The sequence below is a fragment of the Callithrix jacchus genome, chromosome 18, assembly GCF_049354715.1.
Source record: "Callithrix jacchus isolate 240 chromosome 18, calJac240_pri, whole genome shotgun sequence".
NCBI lineage: Eukaryota > Metazoa > Chordata > Mammalia > Primates > Cebidae > Callithrix > Callithrix jacchus.
The window spans coordinates 48,450,248-48,469,728 of NC_133519.1; the positions used below are offsets into that span (position 1 = coordinate 48,450,248).

The following is a 19,481-nucleotide window of genomic DNA, read 5'->3' on the forward strand; positions in this document are numbered from 1 at the left end:
CTGAAAATCTGTTATTGATTATAGTCTAATAGAAAATCAGCAACTTATTTATCTCCTCAAACTCTTCCTCTTACTAGTGTCCTATCAAAACACATCATATGCTGCACAATTTCTGATCTTTAAATTAATATTTTATATTATATCTTTCCTTCTGTAAAAGACATCTATTAGAAAAGTAAATTTGAAAAATACATGGGTATATCTAAATACACCCACATTCTAAGTCTGCAGTATTCAACTATTAGCTATGTAAGTTAAAATGAAATTAAACAAATTATAAATTCAGTTTTCATTTAAACTAGTCATAGTCTGAGAATTCTTTAACCACATATGGCAGTAGGTACTGTTATTTACAGAGATTCATTTCATCTGTGAGAAGTTTATTAAACAGCAGCACTCTAAGACAGCATTTTATACACTGGATTTCATGATTCCTTAAAAAAAAAGTGGTGCCTCAGAAAAAGATTATACCATCTTCCAGTAAGATTCTTAAAAAAGTGGGACAAATAATACAAAATAGTTTTATTTATCTCACAATTTGAAAAAAATTAACAAAGCATTTTGAATTTCGTTCAAATTCTCCAAATGTGTTTGTTTGAGTGAAATAGCACCCTTGTTTTCATCCATAAACACATATTTATTTGCAAAGATTTATTCTATTAAACTGTTTTATTTTAGGAGGAAGAAAAAAAAAAGAGAAAGAGAAATAGCCAGAAGGAATTAAAGGATGAAGTGAAACAAGAGTAAAGACAAATAAACCAACAGCAGTGTAGCACAGACTGAGGTTCACTGACTCCAACTCCACATCTAAAATTAAAATAAAACATGAAAAAAAAAGCCTTTCCCCAGAAACGGAAGAATATTTTTTAAAGACAAAATTTCTCATACTATCCCCAATGCATCAACATCCTTATATCCTTACTAATATTTACTGCCAACAGTCATTTGTTACCAAGGTGAATACATTTGCTTATTGTCCTTGAACAATACTTTTACAAATACTGGGCTTTACATAAATACAAAGACTCAAAGAAAAAAAGAGTAAATAAAAATGTACCCAATCAACCTCCTCCAAATTTAATTTATGAAGCATTCAACTTATTGCTACCCAAATATCAAATATTTTCAACATATAAAAATATGCCTTATTTTTGTTACATTTACTTACTGCATATAATTTAATGCATGTATAGAATATAAGCAGTAATATTTTTATTTAAATGTTAATAACAAATTGACCATGTAGATCCTAAAGCATATCACAAAAGTAGACCGAATTTTCTAATCTCTGATCATTTTGAGACTCTTTGCCTTTGAAATATGAATATATATTGGATTTACTCTAATCACACAGGATGCAAATATGTAGCATTAAAGTGTCAATTGCCAAACCTGCTGTGAATATGATTAAACATTAGAAGTACAAAGCTTGAACATAAAACAGTTTTCACATCAGTGGTTTTCAATTTGCATGGAGGAAAAGATGGGCCTTGGTACATCATTCTAGGGAACTTGTATTGCAATTATTTGTTACATTTTTTTCTATAAAGTGCTAGTTATTTATTCAATACAGAATCTTCCAATATTAGAAACAAGATTTCCACTTTCTGGATGTGAATGCAAGCATCCTGGATATTGACACTCCATCCTAACATGTAAAAAGCTGAACAAACTGAAAAATCAACAACTCTTCTTATATCTATCAGAAAAATAAGGTCACAGGGCAAATTATTGCCCCAACACTGAAGAAGCAGGCAGATACAGAGAATCACAGCCTACCGAAGCAGAAAATCAAGAGCAGAAACCTCTGCAGGAATCTGTGCTGGCAGAGGAGAACCTGAACTCTAATTCATGAACTGGCAGAAGCTAAATCGTGAACAAGCCTGAGAGTCAGTCCAGGGAACCCAGTCATAGGGGACAGTTCCCACAGTTTCATGAATTTTACCTCCAGGTGTTTGACCAGCGCCTCACAGTAAATTCCAGGGAAAAATATCTCTTCTCACTTCTGTCAGGGAGAAGGAAAAACGAACACCTTTGAAATACACCTGAGTATTATCTTCTTAGCAAGGCCTGCTCTCAGGAGTTAACTATTTAAGGGAGCCTGACCTGCTGAAGTTTTATTGGAGCCTAAGTGACCCAGGGGAAAAAATAACTCCAGCCCCTCTAGCTTTCCATGTGGAAGAAGGAAAATACCCAACTCTAGCCCATGCCACCATCCTGTCCCATCTAAGGGGGTAGATGAAAACTGAGAAGCACATGTGAAGCTCACAGTCCACAGGCATAGTTCCGCTAAAAGGCTGAGACCTAATCATAGGACTGAAGAATGCTTTACATCAAGAACACCTAACAACCACATTACTACAGACTTTTTATAGCAGTTCCTTTTATTCAGTACAACATACAGCTATCAAGGAAAATGACAAGGCTCACCAAAAGGCAAAAAAAAAAAAAAAAAGCTTTAAGACAAAGTAAACATCAGAACTGGGCTTGGCAGGGATGTCAGAATTGTAAGACTGGTAATTTAAAGCAACTCTGATGAATATGCTAAAAATGTCATAAGAATAAGTAGACATCATGCAAGAAAAGATGAGCGATTCATGCAGAGAAATGAAGATCTTAACAAAGAACCAAATAAAAATAAATTAATAAAAAAGAAGAAACCAAGAAATAAAAATGTTAGAGGTTACAAGCACGGTATCCAAAATGAAGAAAATCTTTGATGGGCTTATTAGTCAGAGACTGGACACAGCTGAGGAAAGAATCTCTCAGTTTGAGGATAATGCAAAAGAAACTTCCAAAATAGAAAACAAAAAAGTACAAAAATTAAAAAGGGGAGAATAAAATAGCCAAGAACTGAGTGACAAATACTAAACAAATGATAAAGGAATAAAATACATCTAATGGGATTATGAAAGAAGGACAGAAAGAAATACATAAAGTTAAAACAATAATGACAGAATTTTTCCAGATTCATTTCAAACATCAAACCACAGATTCAGAAAGCTTAGAGAACATCAGAGAACCAGGTTAAATGCCAAAAAATTTACAACTCATGTTATTTTCAAACTTCAGTAAAACAAATGTAAGAATTACATTCAACTCCTCAGAAATTATGTGAAGAGGAGGAGTAAAATTAATTTAAAGTTTTGAGAAAAAGAAACCTTAGAATTTAGTACCCCACAAAAGTATCTTTCAAAAGTGAAGGAGAAATAAAAGCTTGTTCATACAAATAAAAATTGAGAAAATATGTTGTCAGTAGAACTGCCTTGCAAGAAATATAAAAATAAATTCTGTAGTGAGAGGTAAAATAATATGTCAGAAATGTATATATGTAATGAAAGGAAAGGATCAAAGAAGGAATAACTGAAGCCAAACTAAAACTTTTCTTTTTCTTATTTTCAACTGACTTAACAGATAATATTTTGTCCAAAGTAATGACAATGACGTATTCAATGATGTATGCTTATGTATATATCAGATATATATGTGCCTGTATATATAGACTATATATGCCTACATATACATGAAAAGAATGACAGTCATGATGCAACGGGCATGAAGGATAAATTATTATCTTTTCATTATAAGGTAACTGCACTTCCTATGAAACAGTACATTGTTAAGGGAAAGTGAAATTGTGTTAGTTGTAAATTAGTTTCCCAAACTCTAGAGCAACCACTAAAGAAAGAGTTTCAAAAAATATATAAGTATATGCTAGAGGAGAGAAAATAGAATTATATAAAAATAATTATTTAAAATCAAACAAGGCAGAAAAAAAGGAATAGAAGACAACACAAAGAAAAAGGGCAAAAACTAAAAAACAAACAACTATGGGACATACTAATACAACTGTATCAGCAACACTTTGAATACCAATGGTCTAAATGCACCAATTAAAAGAAACAGATTATCAGAGGTGATTAAAAAACAAGACAACTATATGTTGTCTACATGAAACCCACCGTAGAGACACATATAGAATAAAAGCAAACAGAAAGAAAGATATGCTGATACTAAGAGGAGATCAGCTATGAAGTCATGAAAAAACATGGAGGAAATTTAAATGCTTCTTACTAAGTGAAAGGAGCCAAACAGAAATGATACATATTGTATAGTTCTAATTATATGGCATTCTGGAAAAGGTAAAACTGTAGGGACAGGAAATAAAAGAAATAGTGTTTGCCAGTAATGAAGTGGGAGAGAAGGATGAATAGGCAGAGGACAGAGGAATTTTAGGGCATCAAACTATTCCACATGATACTGTAATGATGGATATAGGTCATTTTACATTTACCTAAACCCAGGCAATATACAACACCAAGCTTAAACCCTAAAGTGTGCTATAGACATTGAAGAATAATGATGTGTCAATATTGGCTCATCAATTATAACAAATGTATCAGTCTGGTGGGGGTGTTGATAATGGGAGAATATATGCATGTGGGGAGGTAGGAATACAGGAGCTCTGTACCTTCCTCTCAATTTTACTGTGAATCAAAAACTAGTCTAAAAAATACAATCTTTTTAAAAACTAGAAACAAAACATTCACCAGTTCTTTGGTATCATTTGAGACACTTAACCTCTTTCAATAGCATTATCATAAAACAAGGTTGTTACAATAAACTACCCCAAAGGATGCTTGGCTCTTATGTTCTCCGCTTATCTCTTAACTATAGTGGTACCTTAAAAACTCGTTTGTTAAGATAAAAATAATTTATCAGTATTGATTTACTTATATATGAAATTCACCTTGGAGAAGTGGATATTTACAAATTGGATAATCATTGTGAAAAGATGGAAAAATCTGCAGAGTACTTCATGGAATTCAGAAAAGAAAAACTTTCTTAAAGCAATTAATTGTGATGATAACAGTATCACTCAGGACAAATATGATCATTTTACTTTGATTCTATTTCTTATGTCAGAAATTTTCCTCTTAAAATTATTATTGTTTTTCCAAATTTTTTTGTTGTACTTCATGTTAACCTATGTTTTTTGGTTAAACTTTATTGCTCTGTTAGTACCTGATTTTCCAAGTGTTTTACTTACTATAATCCTGGGAACCTACAGAAAACAGTAACTAATTACACTGAGTCTCATTTGAATCAGAAAACCACTATAATTTAGACATATATGTAATTTATTTTTTGACAATATAGTTACAAGATGGCAATTATTTGTAGAATGGTAGAAATGTATCTAATCAATAAATGAATATAGTTAGCTTTATGCATTGAAACTTCCCCCAAAATGCTCTAAGTTGTACTATGAGTACAAAATTAAAGATTTAAGCACCTACTTCCATTTTTGCATGTAAAATTTTAATTACTATCTTAGTTTAAATTTATTTTTTCTCTTTAAAATAGACAGTTCAGGCTGGCTTTACCAGCTCATGCATGTAATCACAGCACTTTGAGAGGCGGAGACGGGAGCATTCTTGAGGCCAGGAGTTCAAGACCAACCTGGGCAAAATATTGAGACTCTGTTTCTAAAAAAAAAATACAAAAAATTAGCTGCATGCCAGGTTCAGTGGCATACTCCTGTAGTCCCAGTTACTTGGGAGGCTCAGGCTGGAGGATGACTTGAGCTCAGGAGTTCAAGGCTGCAGTGAGCATGATCAAACCACTGCTCTCCAGCCTGGATGACAGAGCAAGACTTTGTTTATAAATATATATATATATATGGTATATAGTTTTAATATATAAAATATATTTCACAAAGTAATATAACATAGTGGTTTATCATTATGAACCACTTACACTTTTTGGATACCATGAAGCCATAAACATGGTTTTATTAATTTATATCTACATTTAGAGTTTTTACTTGGTTTATTTATTTAGGAGAATCAGGAGGCAGACAATAAAATACAAAGAAAAATTTCATGACATCTGAAAATGCAATAATGAAAATATAGATGAAATTGGTTATTGGATTTAAATACTAACTTTAATTTTTTAAATTTTTTAAATTTTGATCTACTATCCAAAGTGAAGTTTGTTTTATAATTTGAAAAATCCTAACTGTTTGGAGGTATTTTGCTTTGATAATAAGTGCTTATTATTAATATACTAACATAATTTAATACACAAAATACACTGAGTGTTTTACAAGTGGGTAGGAGTCAACAAAGACTGTAATAGAACAAGGCAAAAGAGAAGACAAGGGTATTATGAGTATGTTTGGAATCTTCATGCATTTGTCATTCAATCAGATATACCTAATAGTTGTAAAATCTTTAATGTTTATCAACGAAAAATTAAATGATTTTCAAATGTGACTTGTTTAACAGCCTTAAACTGTATAAATATGAAAAACTAAAATAAACAGCAAAATTATTAATTCATATCATTAAAACATACAATATTTATATAGGTAAATGTTTCCATTGCATACAAAATTAATGCATGGACAAAAATGATTTACTGAACCAACAGCAGTAAAAATGACTGAGTAAAATAAATGAAACTTTTTATAACAAAAATGTAATAGCTTATGAAGTTCAAAGGTATAAGTGTTTATTTACAGCTAAAAGATAAACTTTATTATAATGCTTACTTTATGCTTGATCTCTCTGATTCTTACGTTTCTTATTTACAAAATGGAGACAGAAAAGCAATTGTTTGGTTTTTGGTAGGGAAAACATTTTTTAAAAAAATCAAAGACAAAACCAAACAGAAAAAAATACTTTGTTTCTATTTTCTTTTGTTGATTTGTTGTGTATACAGCAATCTCCATTAATCATAATGGGACAACTTATGTTATGAAGTAAGGTTATCACAAACTTAAAAACCATTTTTTATAATATATCCAGTCTAATTTTTAAATTATGAAGCTGGAACTGGCTTCTAATGTTCTAATTCAATTTACAAAGAAATAAAAATAGATTCCAGTTCAACTAATTATTTATTATATGAGGACTATACATAATTTTATTTCTAGGTTGCATGAACTCTCATATAGTTTCAAGTATTTGTTTTATACAAGTTTTTGCTTATGACTTATTTTACATTTTACACTAAATTTCTGTTAGACATTTTTTCACTGCTGCTTAAGTCATTCAGAAAAGTGTTAATCAGAAAATCATACTTAAATTTTAAAACAGAGCATTCTGAATAAGCTATAGAAACATTATTATAAATATTATGCTATTGTGCATAATCAAGAATAATATACTATCAAGAATAATATACTTTATTTTTTCTTGCTGGTACAATGTTTTTAATTTAAATATTTTATTGTTTCAAACAATAATTGAGATAAAAACATACTTGTGGGTTATATAAGTAACAGAAGAAATAATGGTAAAAAGATCATTAAAAGTGATGCAATATTAGCCTAATTTGTTCATTACATTTCTCTATGTGTTTTATTTATTCTACAGTTATGAATTCAAGTTTTAAAATGTTGCTGAAAGTTTCTATTTTATAAACTCAAAGATTAATGGCTCTTGTCATGAAAGGTTCCAACAAAAACAGAAAATTTTCTTTTGCTTTTTTTGTTGTTGTTAGCCAAATACATGTATCTATAATTTTGTATGTAAATATTATACTATTCAAATTCTGTTACCATTATCACTTATTTGTCTTTTCTCATTTTTTAAACCTAAGTTATATATGTATAAATATTTTTTCTACTATATTTTGTTTCAAAATTGTTATACATCTTCAAAATTCTTTTCTAAATTGAGCCTTAATGTTATCATTCCACTGCTGCTCATTGTAATTGTTCCTGACTGTTAAAATATATTTCTTTCTTTCTTTTTTTTTTTTTGAGACAGAGTTTCGCTCTTGTTGCCAAGGCTGGAGTGCAATGGCGCGATCTCAGCTCACCGCAACCTCTGCCTCTTGGGTTCAGGCAATTCTCCTGCCTCAGCCTCCTGAGTAGCTGGGATTACGACACGCACCACCATGCCCAGCTAATTTTTTGTATGTTTAGTAGAGACGGGGTTTCACCATGTTGACCAGGATGGTCTTGATCTCTTGACCTCGTGATCCACCCGCCTTGGCCTCCCAAAGTGCCGGGATTACAGGCATGAGCCCCCGCGCCCGGCCCATATTGCAACCTTTAAAAGAGCTATGATGAGAGTCTCAGACTAATGTCAACACTCAGTGCAAGCTAAGATGGCAAATCGAGATAGCCTCTGGAGTGCTCAAACTGTAGGCTTTTCAGAAAGCTTTTTTATTTTTATTTTTGTAAAAAGGGGTGAGTCTGAAGTTTCTCTAGACATACAACTTAAAAATCCCACAATTCAAGGACAGCAATCTTTTTCCAGAAATCTGGTATGTGCCACTACCACGTTTGTAACTCTTCCTGAGAATTTACCAAACGAGTAGAAAACTGCCCACCTGCCACTGTTCTTTGAGTTTCTCTCAATAAACTTGGTTTCAGAAGCCTGTATAAAGAGGCTGTCCTTTCTCCACTGCGCATTTTTAGCACTTTTGTCAAAGAGCAGTTAGCCATCTGTGTAAGGGTTTATTTCAAGACTCTCTGTTCTGTCTCATTGGTCTATGTGTCTATTTTTACATCAGTACTGCGCTCTTTTGATTCCTATACCTTTGTAATATAGTTTGTAGTTAGGCAATGTGATGCTTCCAGCTTTCCCCACCCCCCCCCCTCAAAATGGCTTTGCTATACTGGGTCTTTTGTGGTTCTATATAAATTTTAGAACTGTTTTTTTCTATTTCTGTAAAAAAAATTCCATTGAGATTTGGATTGCATTGAATCTCTAGCTTTCTTTGGGTAGTATAGACATTTTAATAATATTAATTCTTCCAGTCCATGAACATCAGTTCCATTTTCTTTCCATTTATTATTGTCTCCTTTTTTATGAGTGTTTTATAGTCTCAGTGTCCCAGTGTTTTACCTCGCTGATTAAAGTTATTCCTAAGTATTTTAATTATTTTTAATGCCACTATAAATGGAATTGTTTTCTTTATTTCCTCTTAAGTGTTGGGAAAACTGAGTATCCACATGCAAAAAAATAAAACTGGGTGCTTATCTTACACCATACACAGAAATCAATTCAAAATGTATTACAGATTTAAATGCAAGACATAAGTTCTGGCACAATAAATCTAGAAGAAAACATAGGAAAGCTTCATGGTATTGGGCTTCGCAATGATTTCTTTGGGTATGCTACTGAATGAATAAGCAATAAAAGCAAAATTAGAGAACTAAAATCATAGCAAACTAGAAAGCTTATGCACAGCAAAGAAAACAATTTAACAGGGTAAAAGCGCAACTTACTGTATGAAAAAAATAATTTGCCTTGGACTGCTTAACAGACATCTAAATTAGTGTTTCTATTACTCTACTTCCCAATCACTTTCCATTTTCACCAACTCAACATCTCTGAAGATTCTAATAAAATGACCCTCCTGAGTGTACTAATAAATATTAATGTCACAAAATCTAATGGACATTTCTCAGTTTTCATCAGTCTTAATTTCTTAGTAGCATGTAATTTTGTGGACCATTTTTTTTTGTTTGTTTCTGTAAGATCTGTTACTCCGTATAATCTTATTGTGCTTTCTCTCCTGTTTCTTGAAGACAAACGAGAATTATATTGAGTCACAGACCCTATAGAAACAAAATTCTTAGTGTGATTTTTGGATTCATAACTTTCTGCTTTCTTGTTTTATCAGTTAGATCCAACAAAGATAGAGAAACCAAACTGTAATTTGAACGAGGAATGCTTAATAGAATCTTCACTCTGAGATGTCTCTCTTATTGTTTTGGATTTTACTAGGCCCAGGTTATTATCTCTTTTATAAATATGAATACTGAGAAAGGCATCTTCACCAAAAGATCAAAAAATATCATTGAGAGGCTGTTTATAAGCTGAAATTGAATAAATGCAAAACCAAGAAAGTTGTGCTCAGGCATCTGGCTTGCCTTTTCCTCAAGAGTATTTGCTTTCCCAATTGAGGCAAATAAATGTAAGTTATAAGTTATAGGTTTCTTTAAAGTTATAGGTTATTTTTTTTTTAAGTTATAGGTTTCTTTATAGTAATAGGTTTTTTTGAGACAGGGTTTATCTCTATCATCCAGGCTGGGGTGCAGTGCCATGATGTCAGCTCACTGCAGCCTCCACCTCCCCAGTTCCATTATCCTGCCTCAACCTCCCAAGTATCTGGGATTACTCCACCTCTCCCAGCTAACTTTGTAGTTTTAGTAGGGGTTTCACATGTTGGCCAGGCTGGTCTTTAACAACTAGCCTCAAATGATCCACTGACTTTGGCATCCCAAAATGCGGAAATTACAGGCATGAGCCACAACACCTGGCCTATAGGTTCTTATAAGTAGTACTTACAACATTAAAAACAAAAAGAAACTGTGTTATAAATGGCCTTGCAAAAAATGGAAAAACAAAATGTAGATTTTAGTTCTGCAAAGGTCTTCACTCTAGAATTTCAGAAATAAATGTGAAGCACAATGAATTATCCCTCACTGGGATGCAACCCAACCAGTAGTGCTTCTTTTTCATTTCTGAAGACATCCGGTGATGCTCAATATCCACTACGCTTTATTGATCTTCTCGGAGTTTTCCATGGTAATAAAGTATCAGTACTCTCTCCAGGATCTAGAGAGTTTAATTGAGTTGAACTATATAGCTTATGTTTCCAATTTTTTTTGGTAGGTCACAAATGATAACCAAAAAATTGTGGGTTAGAATTCCACTATGCATTCTATCTACTCTATTAAGAATAAAGATACTAATTAAAGCCCGAAATTTTTTTCTGTCACTATAAGTCATTTGGCACTGAAAAATAATTTCTTGTCATTATAATATATTCGATTAGTCATTATCTAATGAACCACTGTGAAAAGCCCTAAATCACGTTAGTATGATCAGAATAATAAAAGTTACATATATTAAGGGTCTACTATGAAACAGATTCTATGGTAGACACTTTTTAAGCATTCTTTCAACAGAATCTCCAAGTCCCCATTACGAGTATTAAAAACACACACACACACCCACACACACACACACACACACACACCCCTGAAGCCAGAAAGTCTCAAGAATTTACTAGGATAACTAACAAGTGGCAGACCTATAAATTTATGTATATATATGTGCAGAAATACCAACGCCTATATTTTGTTTATGCTTTAGCTTTTGAGATTAAAAAAGAAATTATTCCAAATGCCCCATCATAAAGCTAAAACTTTATTCAAACAAAATAATTATTTAACAGAATTATAATAAACCTACTCATTTTGTGAAGTGTAACTATGTTATTATTTGAATCACCTCAATTTTTATAAGTGCATAAGTTAATATATTTTGTGTAGGTACATGTATGCATGCATAAGTGTTTATATATATAATTAACAGTAGTGATTATAACACGCAAACAATATTTCATTCTTCATTTACAGTTTTTGCCTCTGTCGACTGTCAATGTATGTACAAATAAACTTCAAGTCTTACATAATAGGCAGAAAATAATGAATTTTTAAGGATATATTGAGGTATGAGGATCATTACAGCAAAGCTCGTTAAAACAACTTTCTAATGCCTCTGTGAGCTGTGCGGTTTTCATAAAGCATGAAGTGTATCTAAATCATGTGTCACCTTTTGGGTAAATGCAGTGGCTGATGCCTGTAATCCCATCAATTTGGGAGGCTGAGGCAGGTAGATTGTTTCAGCTCAGGAGTTTAAGAACAGCATGGGAAATATGGAGAAACCTGTGCCTCTTCCAAAAAAAAAAAATTAGTCAGGCATGGAGGCACATACTTAGCATTTCAGCTACTTGAGAGGCTGAAGCAGGAGGATCACCTACTCCCCAGGAAGTAGAGGCTGCAGTGGATTGTGATGGTGCCACTGCACTCCAGCCTAGGCAACGGAGTGAGACCCTGTTTCAATCAATCAATCAGTCAATAGATAATTAAATACCACCTTTGACTTTCACAAAATAGAAGTTCTCAACACTAATAATATATTATAGGTGACACACTAGAAGTTACATCTGTCATACTGGTAACTTTATTTATTTATTTATTTCAAGAGAATTTAATCATTTATTGATTATACATGATAATGGATGATACACAAGCTTTATTCCCACTGATAATTTCATCTGGTACAATCATTCAATTTAGATATATTTCATAGGCCCTGACAACCATTTTTATACCCAATAAATTCATGATTCTGCTTGGTAATTCATTTTAATGGTGAACTTCTGGTCACAACAGTAACTATCAGTTCAACTACAGCATGGTTTCTGAAGACAATGGCTTCTCCACCCAAGCAAGTTGTATATAAATTCCAAATAAAACATGGCATCACCTGAAAGAATTCTAACTTTACACTCTTAAGGAAATTTACCAGGATGGCTTCAGAGTAGACTAACTTTACATGGCATATTTTTTTTAAGACATTTATTCAGCATCAAAATCAGGCTATGATATATAGCAATCAATAGTATGGGTACAAAAAACATCTACATTAAAACCCTTTGTTGGAATGTTTTGTACTTTCCACAGAAAAGAAACTAAAACAATCTGTTATCCAAGTAGTCACAAATACAGTCCATGAGTTGTTTGCCCGTAGACATGAGTATTTGTCTCACACTGTCTTCTTTGGCCTTCCACCACGATGCTTGGCTGAGTTCACAAACCTGCTGTAACCTGTAGCTGCCCCTTCACTTCTCTGCCTGTCCCCTCCTGCTAAGCTTTGTTTCCTAATTAAAATCTTCTGCCACTGCCATAGCTACTGTCACTACTGGGACCACCAGAGCCACCTTGGTTTTGTGGTTTGGCAAAATATTGAGTTCATGGTTTGACAAACTATTGGTCTCCACCACCATAGGGGCCGAAGCTTCTGCCTCTAAAGTTTCCTCCCTTCGTGGGTCCAAAATTTGAAGACTGATTATTGTAATTGGCAAATCACTGTAGCTTCCACGACCTCCAAAATTGCTTTCATCATTACCAAATCCATTGTAGCCATTCCCACCGCCACCATATCCACCACCACCACAGTTGCCACCAAAATTACCACAAACATTGAAGTTTCCTCCATGACCAAAGTTGTCATTCCCACCAAAACCACCTCCATGACCACCACCAAAGTTTTCAAAACCACCTCAAGCTCTTGGCTGGACGAAGCACCAGCCGACAATTTCTTTGACAGGCTTTCTTAACATCATAGTGGTGGCAGTTCACAGCATGGTATTTCTGAATGACAATTTTATCCACAGAGTCACGGTCATCAAAGGTTACAAAGGCAAATCCCCTTTTTGTGCCACTGCCTTGTTCAGTCGTGATTTCAACTACTTCAAAATAATATCTTTTGTGATGTTCTTCGGTGTCTTCTTTAATGCCACTAACAAATATCTTTTTCCCAGTTAAATGGGCACCTAGCCTCTGAGAATCTTGAGACAGCTCTCTGGTTTCACAACTCTTCCATCTACCTTGTGTGGCTCTGCATTCATGGCTGCATCCATCTCCTCCACAGTGGCACGTTTCACAAACCCAAAGCCCCTGGCCTGCTTGACATTTGGCTCTCTCATTATTACACAGTGTACGAGTGTTCCCCATTGCTCAAAATGGCTCATGCGGCTCTCGTCGATCATTTCAAAGCTCATTCCTTCCAATGAAGAGCTTCCTCAGTTCAGTCTCTTTAGGAGACTGACTTAGACACCATGGCAGGGAGAAGAGAGGCTTTAACGATGCTTCCTCAGCAGCAACCACAGGCAAAAAGTGTGACACTGGTAAAATTATTAAACTTCATAGAAACGTAAAGTATTTCAAGGTAACTGAAAACATAATTGTACTATTAGCATAATTTTAACATCTGTCAGAATATTCTATCCCTTTGCATAAAAACACTTTTCTATGACCCACTTAATTTTGATCTTTTGCTTAATATATAAATCAATTTCTGCACATAAAAAACTTTATCAATTTTACTTTTACCAATTTCATTTAAAAATACTTATTGGGATAGTAAAATCCAATTTAACTTTGAGTCCCTGGGGAATATAAAACAAATTTGTTTTATGTTAATTGATGTTTAAATGAAAATGTATAAGAAATCTGTAATTGAACTTTTTAATTTAAAAACAAAGTTTAGTTTTTTAAAGCTGCCATCAGTCTATTTTATTTAGACTTTCTGTTTGGTTCTATGAGGGATTATAACACATTTTTTGTATTGTCAAGAGTTCTTAAACATACAACTATTAAAAATTCATATAACATTTTATGTAATTCAAGTTTTGCAAAACTGTTACATATATTGCTATATACATGCACAAATACACACATGCACAATACATATATACATGTATATATAATTTTTGAGAAAATATTACAAATATTATATTTTGACTTGTATTATTAGGAGTTATGATGAGAACAACCTCCTCTACCTAAATATCTACATCCTTATATGAGAAGAAAAAAATATTATTCTTCTCCAATAATTTGCATGGTCAATATTATGTTGATATATAGCTTCAAAGGAGACAAAATTCTTAATGTTTAATGATGTAGTCTTTTAATACAATTAAGAAAGGAAGAAGATAGTTGGCAAAAGTACTGCATAATCCCATCTAAGGCACAATCTATAGCACATGCAAAAATCTTTCTATAAACACAATGCCGCATACTTGAAAGACCCTAACATGAGGAGTTTTTCCATTTAGGAAGCTCTCTGCAGTTATAGGTTAGTGGAAGGAAGTTACAGTGCTAGGAAGCGTTTATTTTCTCTGTAAGAAAGGAGAGAAGGTCAGCAATCAGCAAAAGGTGAAGGAGGATGTGAAGAGTTTTAGAAAGAAATGTTTTGGCAGAGTTTCCAAAAAAGAAAGTGAGTTAGAAGTACCTAGGAAAAGAACTATGCCTAGGAAGTGTAAATGTTGGAGATCACAGCAACAAACCACCCAAAAATAAACATAAACTTTTAGAGAAAATGTTATATCATATTTGAAAATGTAATCGTTGAGAAAAAAATTGTCAGTTAATATATTCAATACAAAATTATTGGTTTAATTTATATTATCCATAGCTAAAAATGGCTGAGGGGTTATTACATATATCCTATTCACAGTCTACAAATTTAAGATCTGCTTCAGGGTAAAAAAAAACTTACAAATAACTGAAACTAACTTTATGTAACTTATATTAAAGGAAATTATCAGAATACATTTGAAATTTAGTGTAGCATTTGGGCTAGGATAAGCAAATTATTTTCATTGGATAATAATAAACTCTCATTGAGATCAAATTTTTCAAGACTTTAATTGACAGCAAACCATGTTTTGTTTTTAACATTGTGTCAAATTGATCAATGTAAATTACCACCATCTTCCAAATAATAGTTCATTATGAAAAGTGAGCATTTCATCTAAAATTTTGCATCTGGTAAATATTGTATTAGGAAATATTTTAAAACATGAGAATTCATAAAAGATTTGAAGAACAAAGTATAAGTAAATGTATATACTATGAAAGGAAAATAAATCTCAGGACCCCAAATCACAAGCCAAGGGAATAGTCAAGTTGGGAACTATGTCAGGCAAACCTGCCTCCATTCATTCATTCATTCACTCATTTATTGAGACAGAGTCTCGCTCTGTTGCCAGGCAGCGGGGCATGGCACAATCTCGGCTCACTGAAACCTCCACCTCCAGGCCCTCAGCCTCCCAAGTAGCTGGGGCTATAGGCACGTGTCACCATTCCCAGCTATTTGTTGTATTTTTACTAAAGACAGGGTTTCACCATGTTGATCAGGATGGTCTCGATCTCTTGACCTCGTAATCTGTACACCTCAGCATCCCAAAATGCTCCAATTATAGGTGTGAGCTACTGTGCTCAGCCCCTGCCTCTCATTTTATTTCTAAATAAGATGGCTACAAAGTTGAAAAGCTCCATACCTCCTTCACAATTCGCCTACAAGGAAGTTCCTTATGGAAGCATATTTGATTGCTTCCTTTGCCTCACAGTTTTTGAAAAATGCAGATTCACTGAGCCAGTGCTCAGTGGAAGACTGATCAGGGACTCAAAATAATGCAATCTTTGTCTCTTATCTACTTATGACCTGGAACCCCTACTCAAGTTGTCCTGCCTTACTGGACTGAACCGATCTACACCTTACGCATATTAATTGATGTCTCATGTCTCCCTAAAATGTATAAAAGCAAGCTGCACCCTGGCCACTTTGGGCTTCTGTGGTCAGGACCGCCTGAGGCTGTGTCACAGGTTCATCCTTTACCTTGGCAAAATAAATGTTCTAAAGTGACTGAGACGTGTCTCAGATATTTGAGGTTCACAATTGGGCAACCAATGCAGGGATTCTGAGTAGAGGCTGAGGTGGCTCTGACCTTCTGCAAATCTATTGGTGCTTGGTACCAGTTTGAGCTATCTTTATGGCTTAAACCAACAGGACAATTTGCTGAGGTGTGGGAGCTCCCCTCCCTCCAGAGAATCCCTGATCTCCCCAAATTTGGTTGAGATCTAAGGTTTATTTTGCTGTACAACTTCTTTTCTGGAGTTTTACTTTCTTCCAATAAGGAAGGCAAGTTTTCCTGCTTCCATAACTATGTAAGGCAGTAACTCCTTTCTGGAGTTTGAGCTAGCTTCCAACAGGAAAGACAAGTTTGAATTTTTTTTCTGCTTCTAGAATGGTCTTAATTTCTCCTTAACATTAGTGTAGTCAGTAATCATATTGTTAGGGCATTTCTGTTGTTGGTTCCAGTCTTTCCCTCATCAAATTTGACCAATTCTACCTGACTTGGTCAAATCTGAATCAGAATTCCAAATTATGGTTAATAAGGCCTCTCTGAATTGGCTAAAATTCCTCACAGCTGCAAAAGAGTAAAAGCAAAACAAAACAAAACCATGCAGTTGGGTTGTTTTTGCTTCCTGTCCTAAAAAAGCAATTGTTCTTTTATTTACTTTTCTTTCTCCTTATTCTTCCTCCTCCCTTCTCCATTTTTGGTACCAAGAAAATCTAGAGAAGGATTCTAATCACTTGAACCCCTTAAACACCTCAAAACAAAACTGTCACTCACCCCTTTGAGGGCATTGTTTTCTTCTTGGAGTTTCAAGAGAATGGGCTGATTCTTTTTAGGTCTCAAGCTGTTCTCTCCTGTAGTTTTACTTGACCTCCTTGGCTTCTGGGGGCACCAGAGGTTACCCTGTACCATGGGAAGGTTTGAGCGTGGCGTGTAATGGTGAATGAGAACTACAAAGTTAAAGGTGGCTAAGGACAGTTTTCACGAAGTGTCTTAGCTGTTTCTTTCCTCCTAGAGAGTTCTTGTTTAGGATCCTGATTCTAAGTTAGGATTCTAATTCTAATTAAGAGGTGCATTCTAAAGATTATTCTACATTTCCTTGCCTCCTGAAATTAATTTTGATTGGCTTGTCTGAGCATTTGCAACTGAACTGTCGTTTTCATAAAAAAAGAAAGACTGAGTTTTCTCAGCTCCAAAGAAAAAGGGCATTTTGCTCCTCCCAGCTAGAAGGCACCCCTAGTGACCAGGGGCCAAGTGGGCATGTCTGGGGGTTTGACCCCCCCCCATCCCTCACAATGTGCAGTGGCCCTACAGGGAACTCCCAACAAAACTAGTTTTAAAAGGCTCTTCCAGGAAGAGCATGTGGAAGCTGATCACTCCACACTTTAAGCCCTCCTGCAGGTGCTAGACCAAGGAAGGGTAAGAGAAACTGAGACAAGGAAGAGGGCGGAAATGACTCAAGGTTGACACACTGTGGAGCCCCACCCACAATCAGCACACTTCGACTCACTCCCAGAAAACCCTTGGCCACATCTCAGTTCCTCCTTTTAAGAAAAACTATGTGGGAAACAAATCATCTAAGAATAGTAAAAGACAAGAAGAAGAACCCCCCTCGGGCACCCTATTTGGTTTTATGGTGCCCTACTTGCAGGTGGTTGGGTAAATAGAAGGGCATGCCAGGTTTTTCAATACTTCAGCTGGTTACATGTCAGGTCTGTTCTTGTACACATTTTAAACTGATGGGTAAATTGCATTAAGGAAAATTCAAAGCCTGAAGGTCAACCTGGGACTACCAAGTTTCTAAGTTCTCCATCAGTCTGTTTTCTGCCTAAGTCTATTGTTACTTTTCTACTGAGATAAAATCCACTGTTTTTTCTACTGAGATAAAATCCACTGTTTGCATCCAACCATTTATTTTGTTATAGTTTTTGCAAACCAATGAGTTTGTATTAATGTATTATGGCCAGGGTTCTGAAATAAAACTATAGGATATTTGCATGAGTGTGTATGTGTGTGTTTATGTGTATGTACACATATTTTGTTACATGTTTTTGGTCGCTAGGTACCAAATTTAGTTTAAAGAACACTCATAAATAATAATCTCAAATGCTTTTCAAGTTTATGTAACTTAAACAAAATCTTTAATAAGCTAACTTTAAAATTATTGGTAATTTTTAAAATGTGTTCAGAAATGTCAGCACATATTTTAGTTTGCATTAATTGATTAAGAGAGTTTATACTTATTCCTGCCAAATACTATAAGGTGTCAAAAATTGACGGAAGGTTTATTAAACTATAAACTCAGCCCAAAACAGATGATCCTTGCTTGTATAATTTTTGATAAATATGACATTAATATTGGCTTAATTAAAATAGCCAAATCTTGAATTATTTAGTTAAATTACCATATATTTACTCTTAAGTTTCTTAGGTAAACACCTGAAATTCACAGGCTATAAAATGGCTGGCAGGAAAATAACTTTAAATGATGACTATCGCAGTTTTCATAAATAATGCAGATAAGCTAGTAAAATAAAATAATTAAGAAAATGTAATGGGATAAATACTTGGAGAAAAAGTTGTTATAATTTAGAACCTAAAGTTAAATTAAATAATAGATTTTGATGGGTATTTTCCAATTAAAAATATATATAGTAGGAAAACATTCTTTCTAAAAAAAAACTATATATGTGTTCTTGCTAAAAGGTGAATATTTTTTGTCTAATTCAAAGCTTATTTAAAGGTTATGTATAAAACAAGGTAAAAGAAACAACGAAATAAGAAAGATGCAAAGAAAGTTATAGAAATACGGAGGCATTTTTGGTAAGAAAGCTTAAAGCAAAATAATTTTATATGAGAAAGAATCTTGTATGGTAAAATTTTACCCTAGAATAAAATAAATGGTTGTTTAAGAAAGAGGGATGCTCGGTTCAGGACAAATCATGTCCAAGTATGTCATGTATGGTCTGTGAGAGCCAAAATAAGAAGATTAAAAAAAAATAACTTTTCTATGATCTAGTTGACTATAATTAAAGAAAAGGTATTTATAATAGTCTTTCTAGAGATTGGATTTTGTTATTTTTAAACACTTATATACAAGCTTTTGTAACATATACAAGTTTTGTAAACTTATATGTAAGTTTTTAAGGTATTGTTTTACTCTTAATAAAATTACAAAATATCATGTACGTTACCCAAAGTTCAATTTTTATTGCATATCATTCTCAGCTACT

General features: G+C 33.7%; 1 pseudogene; it reads right to left on the minus strand.

Moving 5' to 3' along the window:
* Positions 1–7,298: 7,298 nt before the first annotated feature.
* LOC128930092 (heterogeneous nuclear ribonucleoprotein A1-like) lies at positions 7,299–18,750 on the minus strand (annotated as a pseudogene).
* Between the last annotated feature and the right edge of the window lie 731 nt (positions 18,751–19,481).